Source organism: Protopterus annectens, chromosome 3.part0, assembly GCF_019279795.1.
Source record: "Protopterus annectens isolate FY-2018-M chromosome 3.part0, PAN1.0, whole genome shotgun sequence".
NCBI lineage: Eukaryota > Metazoa > Chordata > Ceratodontiformes > Protopteridae > Protopterus > Protopterus annectens.
The window spans coordinates 1,004,885,246-1,004,898,946 of NC_056731.1; the positions used below are offsets into that span (position 1 = coordinate 1,004,885,246).

General features: G+C 37.2%; 1 long non-coding RNA gene across 1 annotated transcript in view; it reads right to left on the minus strand.

The window, feature by feature from the left end:
- Positions 1-356: 356 nt before the first annotated feature.
- Positions 357-13,701, minus strand: part of LOC122796659 — a 2,068,910-nt gene continuing 2,055,565 nt past the window's right edge. Inside the window, exon 5 of the long non-coding RNA XR_006364003.1 lies at positions 357-809. This is a non-coding gene — a long non-coding RNA (uncharacterized LOC122796659). The remainder of the gene's footprint in view (positions 810-13,701) is intronic.

A 13,701-nucleotide genomic window follows, 5' to 3' on the forward strand; every position in this document is an offset into this window, starting at 1 on the left:
AGACATAGCAACTATGAGGTTGTACAACAATGGAGAAAAAGACAATATCTGCTTTTATTAAAGGTGGGTTTGGTGAACTGGTTTTGGTTTCTTTGGATTTGCTAAAACTGCCTTTGACGGATTTGACATGCTCCAACTCTTAACATACTGTAGCAAGGCATTGATATTCTTTATTCCTTTTTAACTTCACACTTGGCATAAACATGTAAACAAAGCATGAATGTATGTACTGTTGAAATGACTCATGGATGGCAACATTAAAGTGGAAATTTATTAACACTATTATATGCATTTCCTGCTGGATTGTGTTTATCTTTACAGTGCAACATTTTTTTTGTAAAGTTGCCAATTTTCTTGTTATTAGGTAGTAGTTGTTTTGTCATACTAATTCAGAGAAACAAAGATGATTACCTTTCCCACATACTGTGGGTCAGATCCCATGTACTCCTCAAGCACAAAGAACTGGTTCCACACCCATCCACGCCTGACACGACGGACAGGTGCTGTTTCACTGCCTTCGGTAGCTGTCCCATCCTCAGTAGCCTCTGGCCATCGCATTCTCTGTTGTTGTAAATGCAGTGGTGCCAAAAGACCCTCTTTAAATAAAATCCACCAAAGCAACAAGTAATTCTGTTTAAACATTGGCAAATATTTAAATTTGTAGAAAATTTGATTATAGTAATTTTTCGGCAAGGAGCACCATCCAGTTTGAAATAGTTTGCCAGAATTGTAGAAATGGCAAAAGACAAAGCTGTTAATAATCTTCCTTATAGAAGAGTTCCCAGTTCAGTGCAGTCCTTGTTGATAACCTAAAATAAAACAAATCAATATGTTATCATGTACCACGATTCATATACAACATAAAGAAATAGTAAGATTAGATTATACAGAAATATATTTTCATCTATAGTATGTTTTAAAGTATGCAAACATTTTTTCACAACATTTTTTAATAATATTATATTGCATTTTCCATAATAATACATTTTGTCAAGAATAAACCATTACACAAACAAGGAAATGATGAAGAAAATCTGAAAATGAGGACAGCATATCACATTTTCTGTGAGGTGAAACAAAATAAGTTGAAGTAAACAACAAGAAATGGTCAGCTATACTATGACATGAATAAATTATACACATATATATATATATATATATATATATATATATATATATATATATATATATATATATATATATATATATATATATATACACAGATATATATGTTGTCAGAGAGGACGCCTAAATTTCATGAATGTTTTCTACATCTTCCACTTCCAGCATGGCTGAGTGCTATGTATAAAACCCTGCTTGGCTCAGGTTGGGAAAGTTCTGACATTTCCAAGTGATCTATTTAATTTATATTCCACTTTACTGGATGTTAAGTCCCACTACCATTGTTTGCATTATGTTCTTGAAAAATCCATTATATAGACATAGCCAAGATCAGCATCCTCTTTCTCTATGCATGCATTTTATCCCCTCTGGCATCAGCAAAAACAGCAACCAATGGACATTTAGAAACATTTGTAATTATTTCTGATAAAATAATCAAGTTTTCTGAAAACCTCCCTATGTATGTGTAAATCACTATGTATTTCTACAGGTCAGACTGTGGGCTTAAAGGGGTGTCTGGACCCAATCCCTTTCTGGATGAATACGAAAAGAAATACATAAGAAAATTCCTAATAGTCCCATCCTTTTAAGGGACTTCAGTGTCAAATGTGGAACTTTTCACACAATGTGATGTGATTGAATGCTAAGGTAGGGAAGACATGCAGGCTCTGCACAGAAGGCAGCCCACCTGAGAACTGAACCAGAGAACCTCTTGCTAGGTGACAAATGCTAAACTCTGCACCACTGCACCACACTAACCACTGCATATTCCTCCTTTCCGTCACTTTTACCCCATCAGGGAACCATACTCTTGGAATAACCACTAAATTGGCCTGATAGCAATTAGTACCTTAAGCATCTCATACTGTATCTTTTCTATGACCACATACATTTGTATTATCCACTATTCAGAACTGTAGTAAACATAGGCCCCCCTGCCAGAAATAGCAGAATTATTGGTTAAGTTAATCACCTGTAGGCTGAAAGTAGACTGGTCTGTAGACACGTTTATGCTTTGTTGAGGGTATCAAAGGCAATGCAGACTCTACAATCATACAAACTTTAAAAATTGCAATTCATTAGACTGTCTTTTGGAAGATAAATATGAGAATCAAATATAAACCCCATACATTCAGTAGACAAAAGGTCATGATCAAACTCCATGCCATTTTGAGACAGCAGCATTAACTGATGCACCAGCATGTTATCCACCATAGCTCCCCACTTCTTTCTTTTTTTGCTTGTTTATAATTTGACTGATGAAGCCTTCTCTTCCTATCTATGATGATTGCCCTGTATCCTCTAACGGAATGCCATAGATTAGACCCTGCATAGATCCCAAACTATGAGGTAATGCAGACACCCTGCCAAGCCCACAGAGTGTTATCTATCCTCTACAAAGTTATGGAGCAGCAATCAATCCTCTTACAATTAGCATATCTGTTGGGTTACTGGATGATATAGAACTCTCTTTCAGTGCATATACTATATGGCAAATCCTCTGCTATTCACGTGGGGCAGTTTTCGTAAACGGTTCTGGACACTACACAGTAGTATTTATATCTGATTTATCTCCACATCAGCAATGTAGCACTGCATCAACAATAATTCTTTACAATCACTTCTGTTTTCCTATGAGCCACCACATACATTAATATCAATTTTCTAAAGAATAACAAAATTAAATAATTTAAAACCCTCACAGGCTACAGAATATCTGACTTAACCATTATGAGAGTTACCTTTTAGAATATCAAAATTGTCTTCATCAATATGCTTTATAAGTGCACTCAGTCTAACATAAAAGGCTGAATAAGTGAAACAAGTAGCAAAGTAAACCAACCCTTTACTGTTGCAATTACCATTGATAGGATACACAGTGGATCTCAACCCATTGTTAATAAGTATGGATTCATCCTCTCAGATGAACCTACACTAATTGCATATTTAAAATCTTTTTGTTTGTCTATTATTCTCATTGCCTGTTGACTTAACTGCAGTTTTCACCAGGTTTTTAACATTTTGTGCGTACTTATAAATAAAATTGGGTGCCTCATCTAGTGCATGGAGAATGCTACTATTACCCTTAAAAATATTCCAATTTTTTCCACAAAATCTGTTTCAGATTTTTGTGATAATAATCTTTACAAAATGTGTTTTTCAAAAGGTATGTTAAAGAAACAATACGACCTACCAAAACCTGAGTATGAATTATTAAACAAGTTAATTCATGATAAAGCACTCAGAATTATGAAGCCTAATAAGGATGGGGGTATTGTATTGTTTGACACTATTATTTATATTGGTGACATATTTACCTTTTTACAAGATCAAGATGCCTACTTAGCAGCTTCAAGGAAGGAAGCTAACATTGCTTATAGGAGAGTTGATCAATATCTGAATGATTGTATTTTGATGACTACGTCAGTGTTTTACTTTTTGAAAAATGTCTCTCCCATTATTCTAGCTATTTTTGGTATCCCTAAATTGCACAAGAACATTCTTAAACTACCATTTAGATTCATTGTTGCAGCCCAAGGGTTAAAAACACATCTTTTTGCAGTTGTTATTGACAGACTCTTAATATACATCTGCAATGTCAGATTACATATTTAATGAAGGACTCCTGGGATGTCTTAGGGAGAATTAAACCAAATTTATGGAGTAAGGAGGTCCTGTTTCGGTCCACAGATGTTGTCAACCTCTTTAAGTGTATTGCTTAGGAAGTGTGCTTGGATTGATTTCATGACGATTTGATATCATGTAGGTTTCTGGCCACCCTTGATATTAAGTTAATCATAGAATTTATGGGAATTGTTCTCAACAATTTCATCTTCCCTGAAGGTGCGATTTTTAAAAAAATCAAGATGATAGCCATGTGTGCTGCTTGCTTCGCTGTTTTTGCCAACATAGTCATCCTAACCTGGGAAAGAAAGTATCGGTTTCACTAATGTTTTACAAATATTGTAAGCTCTATTTACACTATTTGCATGACATTTTTAAACTTTGGGAAGGTTCAGCTTTGATGATTAACAGGTTTTTGGCATTTGTTAACAACACAACCATTTTTCTACAGTTCGCACATTAGGCCGACTTTAATCAAATACATTTTCATGATCCAACTCTTTCTAAAAATGATGATAATTTTACATCCACAGTTTATAGGAAACCAACCTTTTCAAATGCCTACTTGCACTTTAATAGTTGTCATTCTTTTGTCTAAAAAGAAGTCTTTTGAAAGGTCATTTTGTTAGGTTAGCCAGAATGATCTCCCACAAATCTCTGTTTGACATGGAAGGGAAGGTGTTGGAATGTATGTTTATTAATAGGTGGTGCCCTATTGCCCTAATTAAAGATATTAGTAATGACATCTTTTCTGGTTGGGAATGAAAAGCTAACCATTAGTAGGTGCAGGTCTTGGCAATGATGTGTCCGAGACTTATACACTGGTTTATACTTCTAGCTCTGATTGTTTTGCATCAGTTAATGTCCGGTCCCTTAATACTGCTGGATGCACACAGTTTAAGGGGTTTGATGATGATCCACTTTTTATCCAGCCCCGTTGTTACAATATAACACAAAGTTACACATTTTAATGATGTTTTGAAAAAGAATTGTAATACTTGTAAGTTTAATATTAACATTTTCCACACAGTAGTCGAGACATTGTATTTTATTTAGAAGAGAGCACAACATTTTAAAAACCTGGTGGAAACTATAGTTAGGTCAACAGGCAATGAGAGTAATAGATAGACAAAAAGATGTGGAGTGTGCATTCAGTGTAGGTTCATCCAAGAGGATGAATCCATACATATTAGCAAAGGGCCGAGATACCCTGTGTACCCCATCAAGGGCATTTGCAACAGTAAAGGGCTGGTTTACCTAGATACTTGATCCACTTGCCCAGCCTTTTAGGTTGGTAAAATTGAGCACACTTTTAGAAAATGTATTCAGGAACGCAATTTTGATATTCTTAAAGTTAGCACTCATAATACTTGATTTAGACACTCTGTAGTCTGTGAGGGTTTTACAATATTTAATTTTATTATTCATGAGAAAATTGATAGGGCAGCCACGGTGGTCCAGCGGTTAGCATTGCCACCTCACAGCAAGAGGTTCTCTGGTTCAATTCTCAGCTGTGGTGCCTTCTATGCGGAGTCTGCATGTCTTCCCTGTGGTTGCGTGGGTTTCCTCCGGGTGCTCCTGTTTCCTCCCACATCCCAAAGACATGCTGTAGGTGGATTGGACACTCTAAATTGGCCCTAGGTGTGAGTGTGTGCATGTGTGTGCCTTCTGTGGAAGGTTGGGTGCCGGGCTGGCAACTCGACACCGTAAAACTCCACTGCCAGTCATGAGCAGACACGTGATCTGCTGTGGCGACCCCTAACCCCTAAAAAGCCGGAAGAAGATGAGAAAATTTATGTTAATGTACATGGCAACTCATGGAAAAGGAAAAAAAAAACTTGAATATAAAGAATTATTGAGGCAACTTAAACTGAATGCCACAAATCCACCAGGAATTAATGATTATGCTTCAATTTTTCTGTGGTTACAGTTCTGTAGAAGGCAGCTAAGTTATGATCTTTTATCAATACTCAATGAACAACTAATATTTAGAAATTAATGTTTTATTTTTATATTAGATTGACTGATATTTATTGTTTCATTGTAATATGAAATGTCTAGTTAATTATTTTAACTTTCTGTGTATTTTCTATTTATCCTCTGTTTTTAGTGTGTGGGTATTTATTATTCTAAGGGTTCCTTTAAACTGAACATTATTCTGCTTCTTATAATTTGTTTTTAATTATACTGACTATTGGTGATCATGTTTCTTACTTTTTTTCTTTAAATGTGATGGTGTTTTATACATTTTTTGTGAGGAAGCCCCATACAGGCTTTTGGGACAGAAGCTGTATTTGCTTAACATACACCTTAACTGCATTTAATGCATGTTTTGTTTTTTTTTAATAGTATTTTCATCCTTGAATAAACTTTGGTGTTTAAAAGCAGTTCTGGTTGGATTACATGCACATTTAGGTCAGGTTACCGTGCACTTGTGGTAGCACTGCTTTTGATTTTCCAATTGTTCTCAGTGCATGCTCACTGGCTTTTGGTTTTGCTTTTTTCTAGAATGTTTCTCAACACTCTTTGACATACTGATCATCATCATCATCATCATCATCATCATCATCTTATTTTTCCCATTTTCTACACGGGTTCAGGGTTTTGTGTCAAGTGTCATCGTCTCTCTAGATTCGTTACTTTTCTCCTACCTTCTTCCACATTCATGCCTGACTGCCACAGGATTTCTCTCATACAATCCATCTACCTCTTTGCTAGGCACCCTTGTTTCCTCTTGCCTTCCTCCTGTTTGTCCTAAATCTTCTCCACCAGATCATCTTCTGCTTTTCAGCACATTTTCCTGAACCACCATAATCTGTTCTCTTTGACTTTGTCTGCAATTGAAGCTACTTTGGCTTTAGCTCTAATGTCCTCATTTCTTCATCTCTTCCATAGTGGGCATTCTATCACCCCATATCTGACCATTCATCTCCAACACCTCTATCTTACACAACTGCTCTACCTATTCTCTCCAGTTTTCTGTACCATACAGTAGTACTGGTCACACCACTGTTTTGTGCACCTTATATTTCAGCTATTTGACATTCTTCTGTCACTCATTACCCCTGACTCTCTGCAGTAGCTGGCTGAAGCACCTCTGATTTTAGCTTAGACCCCCTCATTCAGACTTCCCTTCCCTTCTTTTCAGCCAACCCTCCCAGACAATCTGTTAACCTGTTCCCCTATTTTCCCATTCTATCTGTCATCCTCCTGATTAGTAGCCAATGGATCCAAAGCCACATGGCTTTGCTGCACTGCACTGAGCTGAGCTTCCATTTTGGATCCTGGATACAGAGTGTGAACAGCCTCCTCTCTACTCTCATGCTATCCATGTCAAGCTATAATTAGTGAAGAAATGTAGAAACCTTACTTCATATTTTGCAGGTTGACTACTTTCACATCCAGCTTTCACTCAAGAGAATTAATAACAGCTAACCTAAACTAGTCAACTGCACACCAACCAGCAAATAGCTTATTGACACAGGGTTGCTGAGCTTTGTGGCAGGCATACGCTGGCCAATGGAGCATATAAACCACACCTACCGTTAGCATGGATCCATGGCATAGATCAGATCCTCATCCCACCCTTCACCAGCAATGACCATTTGACAACATTAGTCCGGCGACTAAATCCAATTTTACACCATCATCTGGCTATTATGTGTTGAACATCAGCAAGACATTTACCAGATAGAAGTTTAGAATGGCCATCATGTGGCTATCCCTGATATAGTGTAGAGTCTATGATCCTCTTTAGGAGATACTGCACAGCACAGGTGATTCCCAAAGCCATTGGTCTCAACAACTCTCCCCTCTATAGGGCACAGTCTTGTGTCTGTTCTGCTGCCCATAACTCACATTTGGGCTGAGTTTGAGGTGGAAAAACTCAGCATGATTTTTGAGAGGTGGTTGGAACCACACACAGACACATGGAGAACATGCAAACTCCATACCGGCAATCGTCAGAGGTCAGGATTGACCCTTGTATATTGTGCCGACTGGTCAGTTTACAAGTTTAACATTTGTCTTTTCTGAAGAGGATTGCTCTTCTCTGACTGAGCTAACTTAATACTGGGTACCCTAATAATGGATTTAATTATTATGTTCTATGTTAAACACAACAAAACAGTATAAAAAAGAAAGAAAATGTGAAAGTTCCTATATAAATCATATTATTCCTGTGTTTTCTTATATGAAACAGAGGTTATTGTCCCATTTTTTACGGCATTAAGTTGTATTTCATGATTAACCAGTTCCAAAATTAATACGCAAGATATTTTTTTTTATTGGAAAAACTGGCACAATGATAACTAATACTTCCTTTAAAAAAAAAAAAAAAAAAAAAGAATGCTTGCTGTCAATGATAAGTAATATCTTCTTTCGAAGCAATTTTGTTTTTATTTCATTACAGTACAGGTAGTATTATTAATCCTTATGGCTACAGTGAGGATATTAATGGAGATAAAAACTTTAAATAGAGTAAGCAGGATGAAAACATGAATGATGGCTGCACATATTTCAAGAAAAAGTTGAAATAAGAGTCTACAAACTAATTCTGCTGTTCGGAAACATAGCACACTACTGCAGACAAGTGTCACACATAGCTTATGTAATATACAGTGCAACTGTGAACTACCAAACTTCAAAGACATGGATCATGGTAGCGTCGAGTGGCATACAACAGACATCCCTTTCTTGATGATTTAGGCAAAGGAGCTCATGATCATTGTGTTGTATGATCTCCTGTGCTTAGGATAGGGGAGGTTCTTTTGCCTCATGACAGCACTAGAAAGAGCGGCAGAGAATTGGAGCTTAGCATGGTATACCACACCATATTAAATAGCTATGTGTAGCTTCTTTGTAACATATAGTATACCTACCCAAGCTGCATTTCCCCATTTTTATGTGATCTGTTACCATGACTAAGAGTGTTTTATAAAAATGTTATACTCCATATGTATCACAGTACAGCTACTATCATTACCATAATTTTGAAAGCCTTAACCCCATTCAATACAGCTTAATTGTAAAAGCCTTTTGTACTGTTACTAACTGAATCTCTTAAATCGTCAACTTTACAATGAATGTATTTGCCATAAATTCTAGTCTTTAAGCCTATGTCATGCCTGGAATAAGTCCCAGGGCTAAACCGCCAACAGCTGAAGTTATATATTGTATTGTCCTGTTATGAGATAGAACAGTTTGTACTATTTCAACACATCAATTAAATCTGACAAAAGGCAAGCACAAATATTTAAAACTTTGAATACAACAATGGCTACAAGTCAAAACTGTTTGTATGTTTAGCACTTAAGATCCCTCATAGACTCCCAAATAACCTGGATGTTATATTATCCATTCATAATGCACTAAGGTGTGTTCTGCAATGTACATTCTCATCTCTACTGTGACATATAAAAAATATATATTTTAAGTCTTGTTGTATTCCTTTAGGCTAATATTAAGATAACATCTCTCCTTTATGTTTGCTGTACAGATTGTTTGAACATTTCATATTTCTGAGTTTGCTCAAAATTTAATTATGATCCAGTCACGCATTAATATTTTTTCAAGTAGTTTTACTTTTCTTATGTCATTAGTGAGCTATATAAAAACCTATGCATTTAAAACACTATTTTATGGAGCTTTCATAGGTTCTTAGGTTCATAGAAGGTCATTAGGCTAATGGCCGTAGAGCCCTTACAAGCCTAGCCATATTTATTCTGAGTTGCCACAATTGTTGGAGGTTGGGTGAATGAAGTTCACAGAGGTAAGGTTCTATGCTAGTTAATATTGAGTTCCTCTGTCCAGGAGATATATGAGCACAACACCAAGAGAGAATTTGCTTTCACCCATTTATTATTCCAGTGCATTTGAAGAAGGAGGGGACTGTGTTTCACATTAATTGGAAGTTTGTTCTAAAGAAGTGGCAGACTCTGGGAGATGTATCTGTCTCCCCAGCATGATCAGTTCATGTCAGAAGCTATTGTAAGATCCCTGGAACAAATGACCCTTGTGCAGTTTGATTTACAAATGCATAGCATTTCCATCAGGGCTGGGTCAAAGACTGCCCTATAAGCCAGGCACAGGTCACCCCTTAGTAACCTGTAGGAGAAAGAATACAGTAGCAGAGATTTTGGTCTTTCCACATAAGACTTGTTTTGTTTACCCTGTAATTTCTTGGTGAGAACTTTCTAGGGTCTCTCCAATTATTGCAGGTGTCTGGTGAGGTACATAAATAAGGGAGAATTTTATTCAATTAATGGTCTGATGACAACCAGGTATAATGGAATTATAACATCCTTAGATCTAGATGTGATGCATTTACTTATATGATGTGGCACAAAGAAGGACTTCTTTATTAATGTGGATATATGATGGTCAAAGTTAAAATTGCTAGCAACCTGAGTACCTAAATCATGTATCACTGGGTCTACTCTTTGTGGGATGCTATCTATAATGTAATTAGAAGGGATATCAGCTTTCCAAAAGAGAATAATTATATATATATATTTTTTTTATTTAGTTTTAACCTGTCATTATGGCACCAGCCATTTGTCTGCATTAACCTGCCTGCGATCATCACCAAACTTGATCAGCCACAGGTTATCCAAGTTTTTGGGACTTCTGAGAAATAAGTTTTGAAGAGTAAGGGGCCCAGCACAGGACCCTGTGGTATGCCACTGGTCAATGGTCTTTGACTAGAGGTGAAGTCACCCACTTTGACAGCATGTGTCATGTTGGTGAGCCAGTTGGCTACCCATCTGCTAATGTAGGGGTTAATTCCCAACTGAGAGAGTTTCTCTATAATACTTGAGTGGGAGATATTGTCAGATGTCCTGGATAGGTCAAGATAGCTGGTATGCACTGCCATTCCTTTGTCCAGGGCCTTGGTGACTTTCTCAAAGAAGTCAACCATGTTTAGCAGGCATGATCTACCGTTAACAAATCTGAACTGATTTGTGTCCAGAGTTTGGAGATTACCTATGTCCTTGTTAATAAGGTCCATAATGATTCTTTCCATGGCCTTGCAGATTAGGCTAGTCAAGCTTATGGGCCTATAATTCCCAGGGTAGGTTGATAGTCCCCCTTTGTGCAGAAGGATTACTGTTGCTGTCCTCCATTTCACTGGAACTTAGACATTTCACAGGCTGTGGTTAAACAGGGATCCAAGGGGGTCTGCTAGGACATGTTTTAAGTTGTTTAAAAAACAACCTGGGATGTTGTCTCATCCCACTGATGCTGTGTTTTTGGCCTTGGAGATCACAGCGATGCCCTACACTCTTGAGATAATAGGATGAGGAATGGTGGCAGGAATACTTTGGGAGGTGACTGGAGGAAATGGGGGTAGTGAAGTTCGCTCCAAATCTGTCAGCTAGCAGGTTGGCTTTTATGTCCAGTTGAGTATGGGTGGTACCATCCACACCCATTTCAGAGTATAGCTAGGTATTCTCTTTTAGGTTTTGGATGTAGTTAAAGAATGTCTTGTGATTATCCTTAGCTAGGGAGGCTATTTTACTTTATAATTAGCTTTGAAGGACTTGACAAGATCTCTAATTTGTTTGTTTAAGTTAGAGAAGGATTTCTTCCTCTGCTGAGCCAGTTCCCTCTTGTTCTTGGGCATTAGTTTCTATCTCTTGTTATATTGCCTGTTTATATCAGAAGTCCACAATGGTGGCTTGTTATTTTGGCAAGACATGGTTTTAATCCAGCCAGTTACAGCCAATTCTTTACAACTGCTTAAGTGGTTACACATAGCATTGGTCTACAACTCTGCATAACAGCCCATGTTATCTGCATTCAAGGGGGCTTTGAAACTGCCATCACTTAATAGGAAATAATCTGTAAGTGCTTTTGAGCTTGATGGGGTATCTGATCTTAAAATTACATCAAATTAGACTGATTTATGGCCCTGTCTTACCAGAAAGGACATCACAAGGGGGCAAGGGGAGAGTGCAGTGTTCTCCCATGTTAGTGAGTACTATGGCCAGGACATTTGACCCTTTTGTGGATGTGCTAACTAACTTATCCATAGCATTTGCATTGAAAAATTCCAAGAACCACTGAACCAGCATAATTGTGGTTGTGTATGTTTCCTAGTCGATGGCAATTACAATTACCCATGATTAAGTTGTTGGGTTGCATGTAAAGTGACTCCATTAAGTTCAGGTATGCAGTATGCTTTTCCTATTTCATGGTGGGGGACCTATAGCTAGCCATGGTGTGGTGTGTGGCTTTGCCTGTAGTTAATTGGACGTGGATTAGCTTAAGAGAGTCATACTGTTTGACCAGTCTGGAGGTGTACTTATCTTTAATGAAGATTGTTATACCTCATCCTCTGTTATTTTATGTTTAATGTGATGACCCTGCACTGGCCCAGTAATCAAGGAACTTCAGTCCTCATAATCAACACCAGTGAGGGATGTGCACATTGGGAGGATGATGATTACACACAAAGTAAAGTACAATTTCCCTTAATAGCACACAAAGATCACAGTCAGTCTGGGGCTGGTTTCTCCCTCTCTCTCCAGAACCCCAATAAGATTCCCAACTGGCACAGCTATATGGTTAAGATCTCAGCCGAGTGATCAAGCCAGTACCTACAGCACCCTATCTGTCCAACAAGTGCTTCATGTCCCTGGCCAATTAGCTGACACACACGCACACACACACTTTGAGATTTGATTTATATGCAAACACACAGACACTCATGGGGAAGGCTGACACAAGTTCTTTAGCTTTGCCCCCTTCTGCCCAGACTATAAGGTAGTAAACACTGCCACCAATCAGCTCTTACTTATGGCTACTATAAGGCCCTTCCCAAAGGGTGATCAATTCTACTGTGTAATGTTACTATTATCCAAATGGAAAACATGACCAAACTTTTATGGCTATATCAAGAGTGGCCTGTACAGTGTCTCCAAATACATGCAAGTACTCTAAGAGCTTAAATATCTCAAAGCAAACTAGCCACAACTAAAAGGTTTAAATTTATTTAATAATAAATAATAAAAGTACAAGACAATACTCAATAATTCAATACAGTGAGAACAGAGTTCAGAATCACAGGAAATATTTTAAAACAACATGAAGGACAGCCTCACATAAATACAGAAAACATCTAAACTAATCTTGCTATATTCCTAACTATCTCTAAGAGAAATCACTGTAATCTAGTACTTAATATTAGAATGGCAGAAGTGCTGATGAGATGATGTTTCTAGATCCAAGACAAGATACAAAATGCCCAGACTTTCTCTCTGAGATAGTTCTTAAATTATTATCTAGCATTTCTGCTGGGTTATTTCACATTGCATCATTCTTGTCAACTCTGTCTTTAGTTTCCAGGTTAACAGGAACTTAAAATATAACACCCCTGTGTTAAAAAATACTTATCTCTCTGAAGTTTCATCTAGAACTAGAAATCGTAAAACTGTTAAGACACTTTTACCTTGGAAACCTGTAATTATTTCTGTTTCCAGAAAATAGAAAGAATTTCTAGTTGTAGACATTATGTCCCCAAACTGAGATAACCACCATCATAAACAATTCAACTCATTTTCTTAGAGTTTTGCTCTTTTCCAGTAGGGGCACTGTGGTTACATTCTTGAATCTCAGCACATAACATACAGTTTAATATAACATATAGTTTTCTTACATTTGTAAGACAAGCATACAAACCATATTACTATTCACAAATAACAGAACAATTAATAAATTTCAGCTAGCTGGGATGGCAGCATTCACACTTAGTCTGTTGTCTGTGTTGCTCTTCTTATGTGAATTAAGAAGATGTTGAGACTTGAGTGTTTATTTATGTAGTTTATTGTATACAAATGCATCAATACGGATGGCAGGAACATTAAACTTAAACAAACTAATTGACTGACTACATACTTGCATGCTCACACTCTGGCTGCTCACTCAAAATAGCTATCTTGCTTGCATGTGCTC